Genomic DNA, 19,683 nt, shown 5'->3' with positions numbered 1-19,683 from the left:
ATCTTGGCCATCTCGGCCCTTTGCTTATATGTCTGCGGACAATCAGCCTGTGATACCTTCACATAAGAAGGCAATGGACAACCAATAGGCTTTACGTCCTGCATGCGGAAGCGCTCAAGGACTTTATGAATGTACTCCCTCTGTAATAAGTAGAGGAGTCCTTGATACTTGTCACATCTAATACACATACCAAGTATGTGAGAGGCCTCTCCCAGATCTTTCATCTCAAAGCTCTTCTTGAGCTGAGCCTTAAGAGCATCTAGCTCATCATGAGCTTTCCCTGCTATTAGCATATCATCTACATAGAATACCAAAATCAATAAAGAACCATCACGGGCTTTCTTCATGTAAAGACATAGATCTATAGCACTCCTGTTGTATGTCACCCCTGCGCATAGCCTCATCATAGGTGAAAGGCTCTCCTGCATCTGTAACCAAGACATAATGCATCGAGGGCTGAAATCTATCAGGTGGACGTCTTTCTCTAGTAGACCATCTCACGGCAGGCTTTGCTGCCTGCCTAGCTGCCTATCCAACAACCTGACCATGAGCATCTACTGCAATTGTAGAATATCCAACTGGCTGTGCGAGAGCCCTCGGCTCCTCCTGAAATATGACCCTATGGATCTCAACAACTCTCTCAGGCTGCCTATGCATCTTGTCTTCATGGAAGACCACATCATGGCTACGGATGACTTTCCGCGCCTACGAATCCCAGAGATGGTAACCCATCTCGCATGCATCCCCATAACCAAGGAAAATGCATTTGACACTCTTAGGATCCGGCGTACTTCTCTTGTCCCTGGGCACATGGCAAAATGCCTCACATCCAAAGACACCGAGATGCGCATAAGAGGGAGGTTTTCCAGTCCATACCTCCTATGCAACCTAGAAATCCAAACCACTAGAAGGTGATCTGTTTATGAAATGCACATCTATACTAACTGCCTCAGCCCAAAAGCTCTGTGGTAGGCATGCATGGCTAAGTATACTATGTACACACTCCTGGTGGATGGTTCTATTCATCCGCTCAACCAAACCATTCTGGGGGGGTGTAGGGGGCGGTCATGTGACGCTTAATACCCCTCTCATCACATAACTACTCAAAAGCATGTGAGACATACTCACCCCCATTATCTATCCTTAGGCATTTTAGCCTATACCTAGACTGCTTCTCAACCAATGCAAGCCATCTCTGAAACACAGCCAAGACATCGGATTTCAGCTTAACGGGATAAGCCCAAACTTTCCGTGAAAAATCATCTATGAAAGTAACAAAATACTTTGCACCACCCATAGACTAACAAGGCATGGGCCCACAGTCATCCAAATGTACCAATGCCAAGGGCTCACTACCAGACTTCTTATGCGTAGACCTAGTCTGCCTGCCATAAAGACAACGCTCACATGAATCAAAACATGCATAATCAAGGGGCGGTAAGTACTGCAAACCAGAAAGCATTTTTATTCCCTTCAAAGACATATGGCCCAAACGGGCATGCCAAAGAGATACATGTGGGATAGAACCCACAGACAAAACATGATCAAGGGAAGAAGCGGATACAGTCAAGGGATAGAGGCTACTAGCCTTGGCACCTCTCGCAATCACAAGTCTGCCACGAGTGATCTTCCATGCAGTCTCCAAAAGATACATGATAACCTACGTCATCAAGCTATCTAGCTTACATGAGACTACATGTCAAAGCAGGTACATTACGTACATCCTGCATAACAAAACTGTTGTGCCAGAAGAAAACTGCAACCTAACATCATCAATGCCCACAATGTCAAGAGAGTTGTCATCACCCAAGCGCACAGAACCCGAAACAGTATGGTATGAATGAAACCACTCTCGGCAAGGTGTCACATGAAAGGACGTACCTGAGTCCAAGAGCCAACATTGTGCATACATAGAGTATATCTCTGTCATCTGCGAAGCACTAGAAGAAGCTGCAAGGATATAATCATCATCATCAACATCCTCAGGCTACATAACATTGATCCTTTCAATTTTAACACTGGACTTTGGAGGCACTATGCTGCGATCAGAAGACTTATCCTGCACTTTGTCTTTCCCCTTATCTTTGCGCCTTTCATTGCGCAGTTCATGGCATTGTGGCCTAATATGGCCCTTTTTCCCACAATGCTGACAAGTAACATCTACATTCCTGCCACGGGATTTGCTACGTGACTTCCCACGAGACTTGGACCAAGTTTTCTAAGAATCCCGTCCATGGCCACTGCCATTGCCATACTTTCCATATCCATCATTCCTGCCTCTAACTGTCATAGTATGTGACACACGAGAGGCATCCAAATTCTTACGGTTAACCTCTTCATGCAGAAGAGCACTCTCAACATCAGATAATTTCAAGGTAGCAGCAAAGGTACATAATGCAGTGCGAAATACATCCCATGACTCATTAAGAGTACCAAGCAAGAAAAGAGAAGTGACATCCTCTGCAAAAGTGATGTCCTACGAAGTCAAGTTCTTGAGTATAGCATGGAACTGGCTCAAGTGAGCAAACATAGTCACATTCTCCTTTATACGTAGATCCATAAGCTGCTTCAACCAATACATCTGACTCGCTAGACTTTTCTTGTCATAGAGATTCTTGATTTTATCCCACAACTGCCACGCACTCTATTCTTCCTCAAATACATTGTAATGAACTTGTTCTGTGAGAGATAATACAATAGTGGACTTGCATAACTCATCAAGCTCAAGCCATTCCTCATTTGGCATAGTTGCAGGCAGATGCCCGCTCAACCTCAAGGGTTTGATCTACGATTTTTACACCAATACCTGCCAAATCTAGCTCTTCCAATAAGAGTAATTCTTACCATCAAGCTTAGTGATGTTGAAAATAGCATGATTAGTGGACGAACTTGCCATAATGCAGGCTGGAAGACTGCAGACAGTGCAAAACTGCTTGCTATTTACTACAGAAAATGACCAAAAAATCGAGAGAAAATGGTGAGAAAAGTGTAATCAGAGCTGCTGCCCACCAAATACTAGTGAAAGCACATCATTTTAGAATATTTTAGCATGAAAAATCCATGTCAGTCCTCCGGAGTTATATGCTTGCTATAATAAATAATAGTAGGGTACTGTGAGAGTCAATTGCTAACCAAATCACTGCACCAAGTCAACAAATGACAGCCAAGACATGACCAGCCATAAACAGGCATAAATCAGCACCAAACAGTCATCAAGACTATGCTATTTGGGTACATGCTTACCTGACGCCTATGGCTTGATGCATTTGTCTTGGCACAGTGTACCATGTATTTGTTGAGCTTTAGTGCTCCTCTAAAGACTTGGCTTGGATTCTCATTTGCTATTCCAAAATTTTGTATTGGATGTCATTTTGGTTGTTAGAGATATTTATTGGGATGTATGTCTTGCTCATGGATGCTATCTACAGTTTCCTTGTAGCCGTCATGCTCTTGGGATGCTATTGAGACATTGTCTTGGTTACCTCTCTTTGGCACTTTGACTTGGTTTGATTGAGTTGTTGAGCTCGTTTATCCACCTCTTGTGCCAGTGGGAGCATCTTGTATGCTTGACCGACATTGAGTAGGAGGTTTATGCTATTTTGAGCATTTTGCAGATACTTGAGACTTTGGGATCTCTTACACTTAAATGTTGCATGGTTCATGCACTAATATCTTGGAGTTGCTTTTGACCTAAGCTTGGGCTTTACACTCTTGTGAGCATACACCTACTGGTGTCAGGTCTTGCCAATGTTATGTATACTTTGCCCTACTGTCTAGGGGGTATGCCAACTGTCACTAAAAGAATAAAGAATAAAGCGACGGTGATGGGCGCCCGCCACCTATAGTGTGCAGTGGCGGTGACTGTCAGTGTAGTAATACACAGGCCGCTAGGTAGAGGCGCCTTTACCCCCAACAGTCAGTTAATATCTGATAAAAGTCTTTGGTTGTAGCTTGTTGGCACTGATCTTAACTAGTTTGGTCATTTTTTAATCAAGATATACCATGTCTAATTCATCTTCCTTTACCCTTGTGACTTTCTGCATTTGCGTTTCAAACTTGCGCTCTTGATTCAAGATTTCTCTTACGTCAGCATCAATAATCTGATCAATATTAGTGGTATTAATTGTGCAATCTAGATGCTGAGTTTCGGAACTATCTGGAGGACTGTTGTCCTTTTTTTTCTCTTTTCAAGGCTCGGGACTATAGATATTGTGGGTGCATGTACTATTCACTAATCTGTAGGAGATTTATGAGATACCAAGGTTGCAAATCATCATTGGCATTCAAGAATTCCTCTTCTTCATCATGACTTAAATCCTAAACCATATTGAATGTTTCACTACACCTGGTTGGCAATGTGGGGCAAGTGGGGCAACATTGGTCAAGAAGATTTTTATTTTGTGCTAATTCCTACGGATTGTTAGTTTGTCCTTATTCCAATTATGATGACTCTTGATTGACATAGCCAAGGTCTCCCAATAGCAAGTGGTAGTCTTCGCCAGCATGCTCCATATTCAAGACAACTAGGGAAACCAAAAATTAAACCGTGGCAATTTCTAGAAGTACAAACCAAATGATACACAGAGGTCTTACCCATTGTTGATTCGCCATCCTCACTAGGAAGGGGGTTGATTTCCAATCCATCAATCCCAAATTTTGGCAAGTGGCCAATGTGATGATATTAACCCCTTATCCACAGTCAAACATGACATTCTAGATTATATGGTCCTTGCACTGAACAAAAATCACTGGAATGGTTGGATCAAACACGGGGCCTAATGAGGTTGGATCTTTTTATTTTTTTTCTCTAGAGCATGGGCCATCATGGCTGCTACTTCTGGTTTTGGTAATACTAGGTGCTCTAGTTGAATCATTTTCAAGAGTTAATCCTTAAAAGTTGGGACAAGATTTAAGAGATCACCTAGTGGTGTAGTAATATTGATAGGTCCCCATCTCATTGATCCTTTAGATGAGTCAAAAGCAGTCAAAGTGCTTGGCCTACTCCCTTTTGCTACTATGAGCTTAGCATCACTTTGTGGACTTCTACTTCCTCGGGGGTGAGCATGTGGGGTTTTAGTGTGTCTCTATCTGAAATTATCTTCTGGATTCTTCTTGTGAGCCTTTCTAGCAATGGCATCTAGAAGTTGGATTTTTAGCTTGCCAAGATTGGATTCTAGTTGCTTCCCTTTTTGAAATCTAGGGCCATTGCTTGGATTCTTAACTCCACTTGGTTGCAGATCTTTTCACATAACTTGTCTGTTTTTCTCCTAGGTCGGGTTTGCTACACCTCATGCAAATTCCTACTATAGTTTGAACTTCGAAAACTTCAATTTTATGACTAAGTTGGGGTTTAAGTATCTCAATGCTAGGTGTGGTTGTGTCTTCACACTCAGTTGCATTCCATGAGTGGGTGGTATCAGGACCAAAAATGGGCATGACACTAGCGCTATTGACTCTAACTGGCAGGCTCCTATACACACACCAAACAACCCTCACAACCTCATGGCCAAGAGCATCTAGGTGATATGAAATGGTTTATCTAAATAATGTGTTACATTCGAATATGTTCTACTATTTTCTCTCATTTTTTAAGATTTAAACTTTATTTTTTCTTATCTATTTCTATTTCTCTTTAATTTTTCTTAATTATTTCTATTATAAATACTCATTATTTTGTTGTTCACAAAGTAGTAAAGATCAACCATGGCAATTATCATACACTATTTTATATGCATACAATATTTATTTCAACCATTTTTATCAACTATTATCAAAACTACTTCATTTTGCGTGTTTTTCAGTGTTTGGATAATTACTTTCTCACTAATGTGACGTCAATTTTTGCATTTTCTTTATGACAACACTTGAACACGTCACATACTACTTTCATATCAAATTTTATGCCATATGCACATCATTTCCATGATTAAACATAAAAAAGAACCAAATTTCTATCCAAAAATAAGACTTACCAAGATTTCTCACCTTTTGTATTTTTATAGTTACATACACGGCCAACAAATTGGTTCGAATTTGGGCTCTAATCAATGATGGTCATCGCATCTCTACATCAGCATCATATCATCTTCACATTTGATTCAAGGCGGATAGCCATATCTCATCTTGAACTTCTCTTGGTCATTCCCACAAGAATGACCCACAAGAGGAGAGAAAGAGGGAGGAGAGAGAAAGACTAGAAATGCAGATTTTTTATTGGGGCCACTATTCCAAGGGCTAGAGGCCACCATTCACAGGGCTGGAAGCAAGGATAGGAAGTGATAAAATAGAGAAGAATCATGGCAAAATCAATTGGGTGGGTTACATTGAGGCTCTGATAACCATATCTCCCCCTCCTCTCTCTCCTTGTCATGATGGTGCCTTCCTCCCTTCTTCTTTTTTCATGAAAAGGAAAATGTCCCCCCTCCCCCCTTCTCATGAAAAATTAGGGGAAAGGAGTCTCCAAAGGTGACACCCCTTCCCCCCTTATCCAAAACCTCTTTCACACTTGGTCCTCTTTCGGTCTCCCGACTCGAGATCTCGCATTTCTCGCATACGGTCTTCGAATTGAGTTCTAAAAATTTCTACCTACCCATATGGAACTCCCACACTACCAACCATTTGAGATTGTCAGTCCTTCCCTCTTTTTTTTTTTTTTTTGTAAAAAACTACCACCACCGTGGGGTCCATCTTTAGATGCGACTTTAAAATCTATATTTCACTAACGCTTAAAACGGCTGGGTTTTACCTTTGTCGCTTCTAGTGGACTTGCATTTCTACTTCAAAAGGATAAATTTTGGCACGCTTTTAGCCATTTATCCAATTACAATAATGAAATTTCAACATATTCAAAGGGTGAACTAAAGGCTCCATCCCACCTTCTTCATTGAAACCTACAGGGATACTTGTTAGAAGACTCATATAGTGATGCTAGAAGACCTTTATCTCCTAGCCAAACATCTAGTCTTCTTGCTCAATCACCTTGTATTCTTTGCTCCACCAAACTAGCCTTTCCTGATAGTACCTTTGTTCTAGGTATGGGTGCTCTGAATAGGGAGTTAGCCACCCCATCAAAACTAGTTGTAACCTCTCTTGCAGGTTTTAGATCAACGTGACATAAATCTACAAAGCATTTATCTCATTAGTATGTTTATAGATAATAGGATTTAATCTTGTTAAGATAAACCTTATTCTTAAATTCCACCCCTTGTAGATCTGTTAATAATGTGGTGGACTTATTTTTACCTATTCTAACTATCTTGTAGGGACCATACCACTTAGGCTCTAATTTTCTAGGAAAAAGTTCCCTATGCGCATCATAGTACATGACTAGTTGTCCTTTTTTAAGGGTATACTTCTTCATTTTTACATCATGAAGTTGTTTCATACAATGCTTAGCCACCTCCTAATGTAATAAACTCTAAAGTTTAAGCTCATCGAGGTGTGCTAAGGTCATAAAGCATTCAAAAAGTGCATTTTCATTCTCCATAGAATGATTAATTGCGAATTGTATTGTGGGTAACTCAATCTCAAAGGGTAAAATACACTCTTCTCCATGAACTAATTCAAATGGAGTGTGTCTAGTAGCTTTTTTAAAGGTCATGTTATACACCCATATAGTTGCATATAATTCCTAGTCCCAATCTCCTTTTCTGAAACAATCTTTGATAAGATTCCCACAAGCTTCTTAGGTACTTTCAACTTGCCCATTCTCCTGTGGATTATAAGGTGTCATTTTGTAGTGCTTTATCTGCCATTCCTTAGTTAAGCTTTTTATCACCTTATTCAGGAAATGAGTTCCAGGTCCAACATTAGCTCTTTTGGTGGGCCAAACTAACAGATTATTTGTTCAAGAAGGAAACTAGAAATCTCCATTGCATCCTCTCACCAGTCATGATTCAAACCATTTCAAAAATAGTCAGTCACTACTGTAATGATAGGGTAATTGGACCTACAAAGTAAATTCCCTAATTCTCAAATGGTAATAAATCCATAATAGGAGTCAATGGGTGCTTCTAATTCTCTTGACTATCATGCCTCTAGCATATATCGCACCTCTTTATATATGCAAATGTATCTTGGAAGATGGATGGCCACCAATATCTTACTCTTAAGGCTTTTTATGTTTTCAATCATCTAGCAATTTAGTGCCCTCCACAAGCAGAGTCATGACACTCTTCTAAGATAAATGGGACCTCATCAAGCATAACACATTGGCAATAAACATCATCTACCCCTTGTTGATATAAACTTTATGCAATCAAAGTAAACTTTAAAGCTTGCTATTTAATCTTTCTTTTCTTAGCCTTAGACAAAGGGGCTCTAGTCTCTCCTGTAGACAGATAATGCATTATCGTAGCATAGCAAGATGGGATGGAGGCCTTATCTATTTTAAGTAGAGTCTCAAGGTTGCTAACTTCATCCAATACCTCTTTCTGCTCCCCGAAGTCTACAAGACACTCCACGATGCCTTATACTCTGAGTGGCTTACTCTTAATCTCGTAATCAAATTCTTGCGAAGTGATTAACCAATTTGGGTGGTTGTAACTTATTCAAAAATAATCAAATTCTTGTGAAGTGATTAACCACTTTGGGTGGTTGTAACTTATTCAACAATAATCTCAGACCCTCTGCCTTTGTATATAATACTACTTTCTCGTATAGGATAAAGTGCTTGAATTTCTTTGTAGCAAAGACCATTCCTAAGCACAATTTTTTCATATATGTATAATTAAGTTCAAACACATCCAATTTGTGACTAGTAAATGCAATCAGATGGTACCATTTCTTCTCCCATATCTGAGCTGAGCAATTGATATTGTACATCGTGGCTACTGAAAACACATAGAATGTCCCACCCCTTTTGGATGCTTTCAAGGCTGGTGCTTTAACCAATTTCTAATTCACATCCTCAAAGGATATTTTGCATGTATCACTCCAAACAAATGAATAGTTGAAGGATAATCAATTTGTCAATGACAACATCCTTTCAATAAGTGCATTAATGAATCGTCAGTAATATCTAACTGACAACAAGAAACTATGTACTTCCTTAGGGTTTCTCGACAAACTCATAGTGACAATGACTTTGATTGTTTTCAGATCAATCGCAATTCCAACCAAACTAACCACATGGCCCAATAGTATTCCATAGGGTACCCTAAAGACACATTTCCTTGGATTTAAAGCAATGCAAAATTGCTTGCAACACTCAAAATATTTTCACAAAATTATCAACTACCTTTCCCTAGTGGTGCATGCCCCTAGATCATCAATAAATACCTTTAGGGCTTCTACCAAATGTTTTGTCGACCATACGTTGCCAAGAACCAGGTGTGTTACATAACCTAAAGGCCATAACATGATATGCAAAGGTTCCAAACATGGTTAAGAATGTCATCTTTAGCTTTTCCTCCTTTGTGAGTGGCCATTTGATTGTAGCCGGTGAAGCAATCCATAAAGGAGTGTATATCCCTACGTACTAATTGGTCTAGGATTTGATCAATGAATGACAATGGATAATAATTCTTAATTGTTTGTTTGTTGAGTTCTCTAAAATCAATGCAAATCTGGATTTGATTATTCTTCTTCTTCCTAATAACCATTGGCAAACACCACTCTTTGTGTTACACGGGAAATATCAAGCTAGCCTTATGTAATTTTTGTAACTCTTCAAATAGCCCATGCCTTAACTCAAAAGGCATGTACCTCACTTTCTATCAGATAGGTGAACTTCCCTCTTTTAGGGGAATAGTATGAATAGCTAAACTAAGGAGAATACCCCTCATTTCATCATAACTCCAAGTAAATATATCATGAAATTCCTGGATTAAGGACACATAGTCCTATCTTTCTTCCATGCTAAGTATATACCCTATTTTGATCGGTCACGAATCATTCAACATACCAAGGTCTATCTCTATCACATCTACATCTTTGACTCTATCTTGAGCTTCTATAGGCTTGTTCAAAGCTACCTAGTAAACATCTTTCGTAGTGGAATGATCGTGTATCCACAATGGCATGGTCCACCAATATACGTCAGCATCAGCTGGCACCCTTGACAATGTTTTTTAGTATGCTCAAACCAGTCATCCCCAACATGGCTATACCCAAGGGTTCGACAATATATTGAGTGCAAAGGATCTTCTTAAACTCCTTACACACTCCCAAGGATAGTTTCATTAACTATAGGAGGTTGATGTCAGCCTTGACCTCACAAAAAGAACTTGCTAAATCAAATTTCTGAAAGTTAGCAATAGTTATCTTCTTCTGCCAAACCATCCACTCTCTTGCTCACTTCACAGTCTTAGGTACCTCTTTCTTAGGCTTCACTTTCTTCTTCGTCGACTCTTTATTTAGGTCTGCCTTGTCATTTAGTAGCCTTCAAAGAACCACCTTGCATGTTAGGGTTAAGAATTTTCTTGCCCTTATCATCCTATTTAGGGGTTTTCTCAACAAGCTTTATATTATCTTTATCTCCCTCTTTAACCTTTTGATCTCTCGTCATTACTCATAAATTAGAAGCGTTAGTGCCATCAACATGTACTGCTTGTATCAAACTTATGCCATTGCCACTAGGCAATTCTTCCATTAGCCTTTCCTCTTTGCAAAATCTGCTTTAGTCCCTCATCTTGTTGAAGATTGTTTCATTGTCCTCGATGATTAATAGGACCTAGCAGCTTACTTTCTTGCTAAAGGAAACTAATCTTGCTCCAGCACCTATTGTTGTGGCTAAGTGGCCATACTTCCCACATATGTCGCATTTAACATTGGAACAGTTTCGAGGAAAGTATTGACCATCACACCTGCTAGCTAAGTGGCTAGACTTCCTACATATGTCACATTTAACATTGGGATAGTTTTGAGGAAAGTATTGACCACTACACCATTTGCAACTAAACCTTAATGGGGACCACCCTCTTTAGGGCATCAACTTCCTGTTAAGTTTAGTTGCTTCTTCGGGAAGTTTACGTCTATTGCTATTTGTCTATATTGTTTAGATATCATATCAATATAATGTTTCATCATGTCCTGCTAATTATTTGGCATTACATTGGGATTCATCATTTGGCTAGCCATTGGCTTAGCAACATTAGGAGGAGCTAGCAACATAGGTACATTTTGAATGATACCTCCTCTTGCATTAGGGTTTGTTATAGGTGGATTTATTACATCTTGACCTACTCTAGTTGTGGTTAATGCCAAATTATTGTTAGGACCTAGACTTGAATAGAGATTTACCCTAGATCTATAGGCTGCTTGTAATCAGGGCTGTATCTCCTCTGCTCATGTTAGCTAGAGGAATACTACTCAGCTATACTTGGATGTTGAAATCCAATCCGTGTAGAAAGTACTGTAATTGGGTAGCAAGTGGAATGGGAATAGAGGCTTGCAATTTGTAAAACATCTCCTTCAATTTCTTGGCATAAGCTTGAGCATTCTCATGAGGCTCTTGACATGTTACATTCAAAACATGCAGCCAATGGTGACCACCTTTCTCAGGGACAAACTCTCTTCAGAAGGCCACATAAAATAGATCTATCATAGTTATGGTTTGTTCTTCCAAGCCATGATACCACATGAAAGATCTTCCTTTCAAAGTCATATTAAAGAACATCATGAGATGTCCTTCTATGATTAAGCATTAACTTTTGGAACTTGCTAATATGGAGCTCTGCATCTTCTTCTACTAGCCCATTAAAAATGGGTAGGGGAAAACCAAGCGTTGGAAAATCCGCCATTCATGCAAGTATTGCAATTAGTTGTGCTGACCGAGTTTGTTCTAGGGGTTTGTGTCAAGGGGGTTACACTCTCACTCAAAGTAGACTAACTTTTTGGGAAAAGAGGGATGCTAGAGCTTCCACCTCCCCCTAATGAGCTAAATGGAGTAATAGAGTCAATAAGACCTCTCACTCTTAGTGCTACTAAATTACTATGCTTAGGAGAATACCTCCTAAGGATCTCTACTCTCCATGCTCTTTCTTGACATTGAATCTCACATTGATAGTTTCTATCAGGATAAATTAGATCTATCTTGACGCTCTTTACTATACACTAAAACTGACTAGACTCCTAGTAGCCAAGGTTCAAAAACGGCTGCTTATTAACAACTCTTGGAAGAATCACCACCTATTAGGACCAAAAATGAGCTCGACACTAGTTCTATCGACTCTAGTCGTGGGCTTCTATACACACAAACAACCCTCGCGGCCAAGAGCATCTACATGATACAAAATGGTTTATCTAACTAATGCATTTGTAGACATAAGTTTCAAATTGTAGTCCAATGGTTTGCCTATCCTGACTCCAAGCACAAGAAACTTCCCATACATAGGTGAGTACGTTACCTCGCTTTACACATAATAGGGCAACCCCCAACTAAATGTTGTGGCCCTTACAGCTCTCCTAAAAATAAACCAATCATGTGATGTGCAAAGACATTCTTTCCATGCTTTTTTCTAATGTAATGTGGCCTTGAGAAGACGGAACCAAGCCAAAACCCGTGCTTCCGAACCTTTGGATTTTCAACAAAACTTAAATGCTACACTTCAATGCACAATCATTTATTGTTTTCCATGAAAAAACCTTGGCATTTCACACTTCATTGCACATTGATTCATTGTATGTAGCATTCTTTATATTTGTGTGTTTTTTCCCATACAAACACACCTTAACATAGCACTTTAACATGCAAATGGGTGTAGAATAAGGCTATACCTCATGCCCTACAGCCCACCCTTAGGACATATTGCATTTCCTTCTAGCCTTGCTCACCTAGATACATGCATATCACAAAACTAACCCACAACCACTTATTACACGACACACATACTTATGCATTGCGTGTCACAAATAGGATGTAGCTTGCAAGGATTTTTTCTCTTTAATTTCTTTCAAAAAAAAGAAACCAACAAAAGTGAAAGAACCACAAAATCTAAAAATCAAACAATAAATCAATGCACAAAAAAAGAACTCACGCATTTCAACACATACAATCAAATGAGAACCACTACACATTTTTACTCACAAACTAGGACCTATGCAAGAGTTACATGCACTTAAGAAGTGGCGGCGAGCATCGTACTCTACCTATCAATAGGGACCAAAGCCCTAGTTGCACTCTTGACCTAGAAAACACACTTATGCATGATGTCATCAATCACATTAGCAATTTAGCTGGCCTAGAGACCACATGGACCACAACCAGCACCATGAATAAATCGGGAGGTAGTTCTGATGATTTCTAAGCCACAATCGATAGCTTTCAATAAGCTACGAGCTTAGATGTTTCAAACATGACTCCCAAAGCATTGCAACGGAAGCTAATGGAGCTGAAAGGACAACGAATGTTTGCCCCCAATGGCTTGGTTGATCTCAACAATGACACCAAGTTGTAGGTTTCCACCATTAAGCACAAGTGGATGGCATCCATAGGATGTTATTCAATGTAGGAGTAATTGGATCATCACAAGGTTCCCTCTTTGATCTTGTGTAAATAATATTGTTTGATAAATCGAACATGCTTCAACTTGGAATGCACATTGTACAAATCATTCTGATCGAGATGGGAAGCATATTGACCCATAGAGACTAATCAAAGATCTCTTTAGTGACTAAACAATTAGACAAATACTGACGGCCCTTATACTTTTATAGAGCAATTTGGACAAGTTTGTGAGGCAAATAAACTTGAGGGTGATGCCAAGTAAGCACAAGCATTCATGATTTGCCTAGGTGAAACTGGGCACACCTAGTTCATAGGTCTAAATGCCACAAAGAAGGCCTTCTTTATAGTGCTAAATGACTTGTTCATCAAGTGTTTTGCTAAAGGTGGCTATGGGGATAACCTCATTGTTCAGCTAATGAACATTGAATATTGGGAAGGGAAGAGCATGAGAGACTATTTCTCTAAGGTCAAGAGTGTATTTAAATGCATATCTCTTGTAGAGAGACCCACACCCAAGGTGGTCACAAAAGCCTTCATCAAGGGCATCCGCAATGAAAAGATTTATGAGACCTTAGCCAAACACTCTAAGCTAAATTGTTCAATCATCAATGATGTCCTCGATGAGGCTATCCTTGTGGATGACCTTTATAGAGAGCAGAGTAGGGACAAACAAACAATAGGATCCCACCTCCAAAGTCATGCAAGACAATCAAAGATTGAGAATAAAGAGACATTAGAATAAATTATTGATATCAAAAAGCAACATCAAGAGTTGCTCAAGATGGCGGATTCTCTAAAAATCTCAAGTCCTTATCACCAAAACATGCAATGCGTGTACTGTAGAGGAGGCCACCTCCCTTCAGAGTACTCTAGAGACCACTAAGGATATGCACATATTGTGGATGTTTTGGTCACAAAGCTACATATTGCAAAGGGAAGTTCACTCACACATTATGATTGTTGGAGTTTCTACATATAGTTTCTCTCTCTCTCTCTCTCTCTCTCTCTCTCTCTCTCTCTCTCTCTCTCATTGCATCTGACATAGCTCTTGATTCGTTCTTGCTTTTGCTTGTGTGCTTTCACTCAATCTCTACCTTTCATGGGTAGCCTTAATAATGAGAAGGCATGTAAATTTTTTAATTAATTTTATATAAGTAAAAAACCCATTTCCAAAATTTAATGAGTTAGTCTCTCTCATGAGATCACTGAAGAGATCACTATGCAAGGTGAATCATATGAAAGAAGTGGTAAACAGGTCCAAGGATTTTACTCAAAGTTCAAGAAGGGTACATGGCAGATCCTCTTTAAGAGGCCATGGTATGGGTTATACTTGTAGTAACTAGCAAAACATGTTAAATCAATAGTTTAGTGACACACAACTTTTAAGAGGTTGTGGTAATTCTAGGGATAAGGGGATCTCTAGAGGAAGAGGTGACACACAGCTTTTAAGAGGCTGTGGTAATTTTAGGGATAAGGGGATCTCTAGAGGAAGAGGTGGATGGTAGAATATGATATTTGCGGTGACAAGTTGCAAAAGAAAAGTATGCATAATCTTTAAGATAGAATAATGTAAAAAATGAGCATTTATTTATCATACAACATATAATGAATGCTATTACAAGAAAGGGGGCATGTGATGATGTATAGCATATTTATTTGTGTGCATCTAATCATGTGATCATGCATGTTGAATGGTTTGGAGAGATGCAAGATTTACACAGTTTAGGTTATGTAGAGATAGATGATGATTCTCATAATTCGATTTCATATATTGAAAAAGCTCCTATATCCTTGCATGATGATCAGACAAAGTATTTGTCAAATATTTTACATGTGCCATCCATCACAAAGAATTTGATATATATTAGGCAAATGGTGGAGCAAGGGTTGCATTTTTTATTTAATGTCAAGGATTGTTTTATTGAAGTTTTTAACAATCAGTGCAAGTTGGTTGCAAAAGGAAGCAATGTTGGTTGCATGTTTACTTTGGATACTAGAATTCCTATTATAAATACTACTATATATGCTAAAGGCAAAGGTGTAGTTGCAGACCTTGAAATATGGCACAAACACATTAGATGTTAAATCATGGCACAAACACATTAGACATGTAAATCTGCAAAGGCCAAAATTAATGTAATAAAAAGGTTTGGTTACAGGTTTGCCTACATTCAAAGTTGTAAAATTACAAAAAGTTTGTGAAGCATGTTAGTTTGGGAAGTAGGCAAGGCAATCATTTTTACATGACAGAGATGTAAGCAAGAATATACTTGATGTGGTACATGCAAATATTTAGGGGCCTATCCAAAATGTATCCCTTGGTTGCAATAAGTATTTTGTTACTTTCATTGATGATTGTTCTAGGAAATTCTTGATATATTTTATGAAGGAAAAGAGTGAAGTGTTTGAGCACATCAAAACTTTCAATGATGTTATTGAAACATAAACATGCTTTAAAGTTAAGTGCTCAAGGTTAGATGGAGGGGGATAGTACCTCTCTAATGAGTTCAATGATTTTTTAAGGTCTCATGTGATAAAGTGATAGTTTACATGTAGGTATACCTTGCAACAAAATGCGGTTGCAAAAAGGAAAAATAGATATATTGCAAAAGTTTCATAGGTATTAAGAGATGAAAAGAATATGCACGACCATTTTTGGTCTGAGGCTATTCATACTATTGTGTATGAATATGTCTCTCACAAATATAGTTCATGATATGACTCTTGAAGAATGTTTTATAGGTAAGAAACTTGAAGTATCACACTTGAAAGTGTTTGATTGTATTGCATATTTCATGTGCCTAATGAGTTGAGGAAGAAATTGGACCCAAAGGTTGAAAAATGTATTTTCATTGGATACTCAATGAGTAAAAGGGTATTGTTGTTATAACCCTATTAGTGGTTTGAGGTGAGTAGGGATGTTATTCTTGATGAGATGAGAAGTTGGTATGCATCTAGTGGAGATGCATTGGATGATGTTGATAATAATGATATTGATGTGTATATAAAAAAGCAAGAATCACAAGCTCTTGATGGACTAGATATATCATATGGTAGTAAATCTACAGTTAGTTGGGAGACTAAAGAGAAATCCCACATCTTTAGATGCATCTGCTAGTGTTCCAAGTAATGACAAAGGGAAGAAGAAAGTGTTAGATGGTAATAATGCATCTACTAGTCATGTAGTTCTCTTGATGGAGACTCTAGTGGCTCAAAGAGCTTGGATGATGAGGTTGGTTTTCCTTCAGTCAAGACACTAGGTGTACAGAGAACACATGGTAATGCAAATGCTCCATTGAGTGATCTAGTGATACATAGCTCTAGTAGGGTGAGATATCCTAGTAGAAGATTTAGTTTTGAGGGTTATGCAGCTTACCACTATACTTATATGGGCAAGGTAGTTGAGGATGTTGAGCCCATTTATTTTGAGAAGGCTATTGGTCATGCTCATTGGGATACAATAATGAATGAGGAGATGGTTATTTAGAGTCCAGTATGACTTGGGATCTAGTACCATTGAGCTATTGGTTGTAAGTAGGTCTATAAAATACAACATAATGTAGATGGTTTTATTAGTATGTATAAGGCTACCAAGCTGGTTGCAAAAGGCTATGCACAAACATATGGCATAGATTATGAAGAGATATTAATTCCAATTGCTAGGATGGCAATCATTAGATATATGGTTGCTTTGGCAACAACCAAAGGTTGGAGTTTACAACAAATCTATGTGAAGAATGTCTTTTATATATGGTGATTTGCAAGAGGAGGTGTATATGGAGTAGCCAGTAGGTTACGAGATATGACAAGATCAGAGAGTATATTCTCAACATTGGTTTTTATGTTTCAAATGTAGATCACTCTCACTTTATGTGAGAAAGAGTGATGTAGGTTTGGTTTTCATAGTCATCTACGTGGATAACTTGATTATTATAGGTGATAGCGATAGTGGGATTGCTAATGTCAAGGGCCTTTTGGAATAAAAGTTTGAGATGAAGAATCTCCGTGAGCTAAGATATTTTCTTGGTATTGAGGTGAGCAAATGTGGTGATGGTATATGGCTATCTCAAAGGCAGTATGGTTGATGGTATGTAGTATGACAGCATGTAAGCCTCTTTCAATGCCATTGGAGCAAATGTAAAGTTGAGTGTTGATATTGGGGATGAGATGGAAGGCTCTACTATGTTCAGGAAGATAGTAAAGAGTTTGAGCTATATGACTATCACAAGGCTAGATTTGAGCTATGTCGTTAAACTTGCGAGTTAATTTATGTAGGTATCTAGGAAGCCTCATTTGGATGCAATCACACACATATTAAGGTATGCGAATTCCACCTTGCATTATGTATTTTTTAATTAGGCAGGTAAGGATGTACATGTGTTTAGGTACACAGATGCTGATTGGGTTAATAGCAAGTTTAATAGACGATCTACCAATAGATTCATGTTTTCCCTTAGTAGTATAGCAATTACTTGGTTACATTATTGAGTACAAAGGTTGAGTATAGAGGTGCTGCAATGGTAGCATGTGAGGTGGTATGGCTATAAAAGTTATTGGGTGATTTGGATATGTAAGGAGATGGTCCAATTGTCATTCATTGTGACAACATGAGCACTATATAGTTAGTTAGGAACCCAATGTTCCATGCTAGGACAAAACACGTTGAGGTGCATTATTATTTTGTGAGAGAGAAGGTACTTATAGGAGAGATTGACTTGGTATATTTCAGCACATACGATCAGATAGTTGACATTTTCACAAAGGCATTGGGTGCAAATAAGCTTTAAAAATTTCGAAGCTTACTTGGAGTTGCAGAGATGCAATTGAGCTTAAGGGAGAGTGTTGAGATGGCAAGCTCTACATGTGCAGTCTCTAATGATAAACCGCTTAGTTAGATAGTTCGCACATCTATGCTTAACACGTCAATAGTCATTATGAGCCTCACATTGCTACTCACTTATCACTTATTATATTTGGTTAGTTACACCTATCTAAGTTGGCATAATAGTAGTACTAGTTGATTGGAATAGTCAGTTATACATTGTTTTACTTAATATGCTACTTTTCTTTATGTTGTATCTTATATATACTTTGTGTACATTGTATTATGAGAGGAAGAAGGAATGAAAACCAGTAAGAAAATGTCCTCCATCTCTCTTCTTGGTTCTTGAGTGAGCTTTCTTTTGTGTGTATTGTGTGTGTTTGGTGCAGTAGATCAAGCAAGTCTCCCCACCACGTGATTCATGATGGGGGGGAGGAGGAGTGAAGGTAGGGGACAAGACTACTTGTAATGGGCCTAAGGGGAAAAAGGAAGTGAATAAAATATACACACCACCCTCTCTCCCATTGGTCCACCTCAAATCTCTTATCATTAGATAGGAGAGTCATTAACTCTTAAGAAAAATGACCATTTTTTAGTCCATATTTTTCCTAATGGTGACTCCTATCAAAAGTGCAACATGCATTTCGATATTCTCATGCATCATGGATTTTTCCATGCCCATGCTCTTGAGTGCCTCTATCAATGCTTCTTGTGATAAGAGAGACGTCAAATTTATGTTTTCAGCATTTGTGTTGACTTTGCCCACATATTCTAGCAAGCAATTTCAGCTCACTTGTCTAAAGGGCCTTCATCCTTGTATGGACATTGGAAGTACTCCTAACATTGTTGAAGTATGTCGGTTTGGTCAATGAACCACGAGCCACTTTCTTGCTGTATTGCTATGAGACTCTTCTTAATTCTCTTTTGTTTAATGCTCCTAGTAAGTTTTGCAGAGACGCAGTGCACACAAAAATCTAGTATGCTGTTAAGCAACTTAGATTTTCCATCCCTCTAACTAAGGTGCCCCTTTCGATGACTTGAGCCTACTCCATGAGTGACTTATATCCCATTTAGTCCATTTTCATCCCACATAACCAAATGCCTTGCAAGGTTATACGATAGTGCATGATGCACCCAAATGTATTCTAGGGTGTTTCTCCCACTTCTTTTTATGTGATAGAGCTATTGTTTCAAGATTGTTTCATTGCTTTGGCTTGGCCATTCCTTGTCCTCAAGGCTCTCCACTTCTACGTCTTCATGCTTTTAAATTTGCTTATGAAAGCATGGACAAAGTATCGTACATTGATGTGGATGCAAGATGAAGGCCACTTTGTGTGTGTAAGGACACATTGTCTAAATAAATGACACTTAAAATCTTAATTATCCCTTACTTCTCTCATGTGCTAGAGCTCTT

The sequence above is a fragment of the Lygodium microphyllum genome, chromosome 8, assembly GCF_053477565.2.
Source record: "Lygodium microphyllum isolate KBCC chromosome 8, Lygodium_microphyllum_v1.1.10, whole genome shotgun sequence".
Taxonomy (NCBI): Eukaryota; Viridiplantae; Streptophyta; class Polypodiopsida; order Schizaeales; family Lygodiaceae; genus Lygodium; species Lygodium microphyllum.
The sequence above is the reverse complement of the archived record's forward strand: the minus strand, read 5'-3'. Positions refer to the sequence as shown.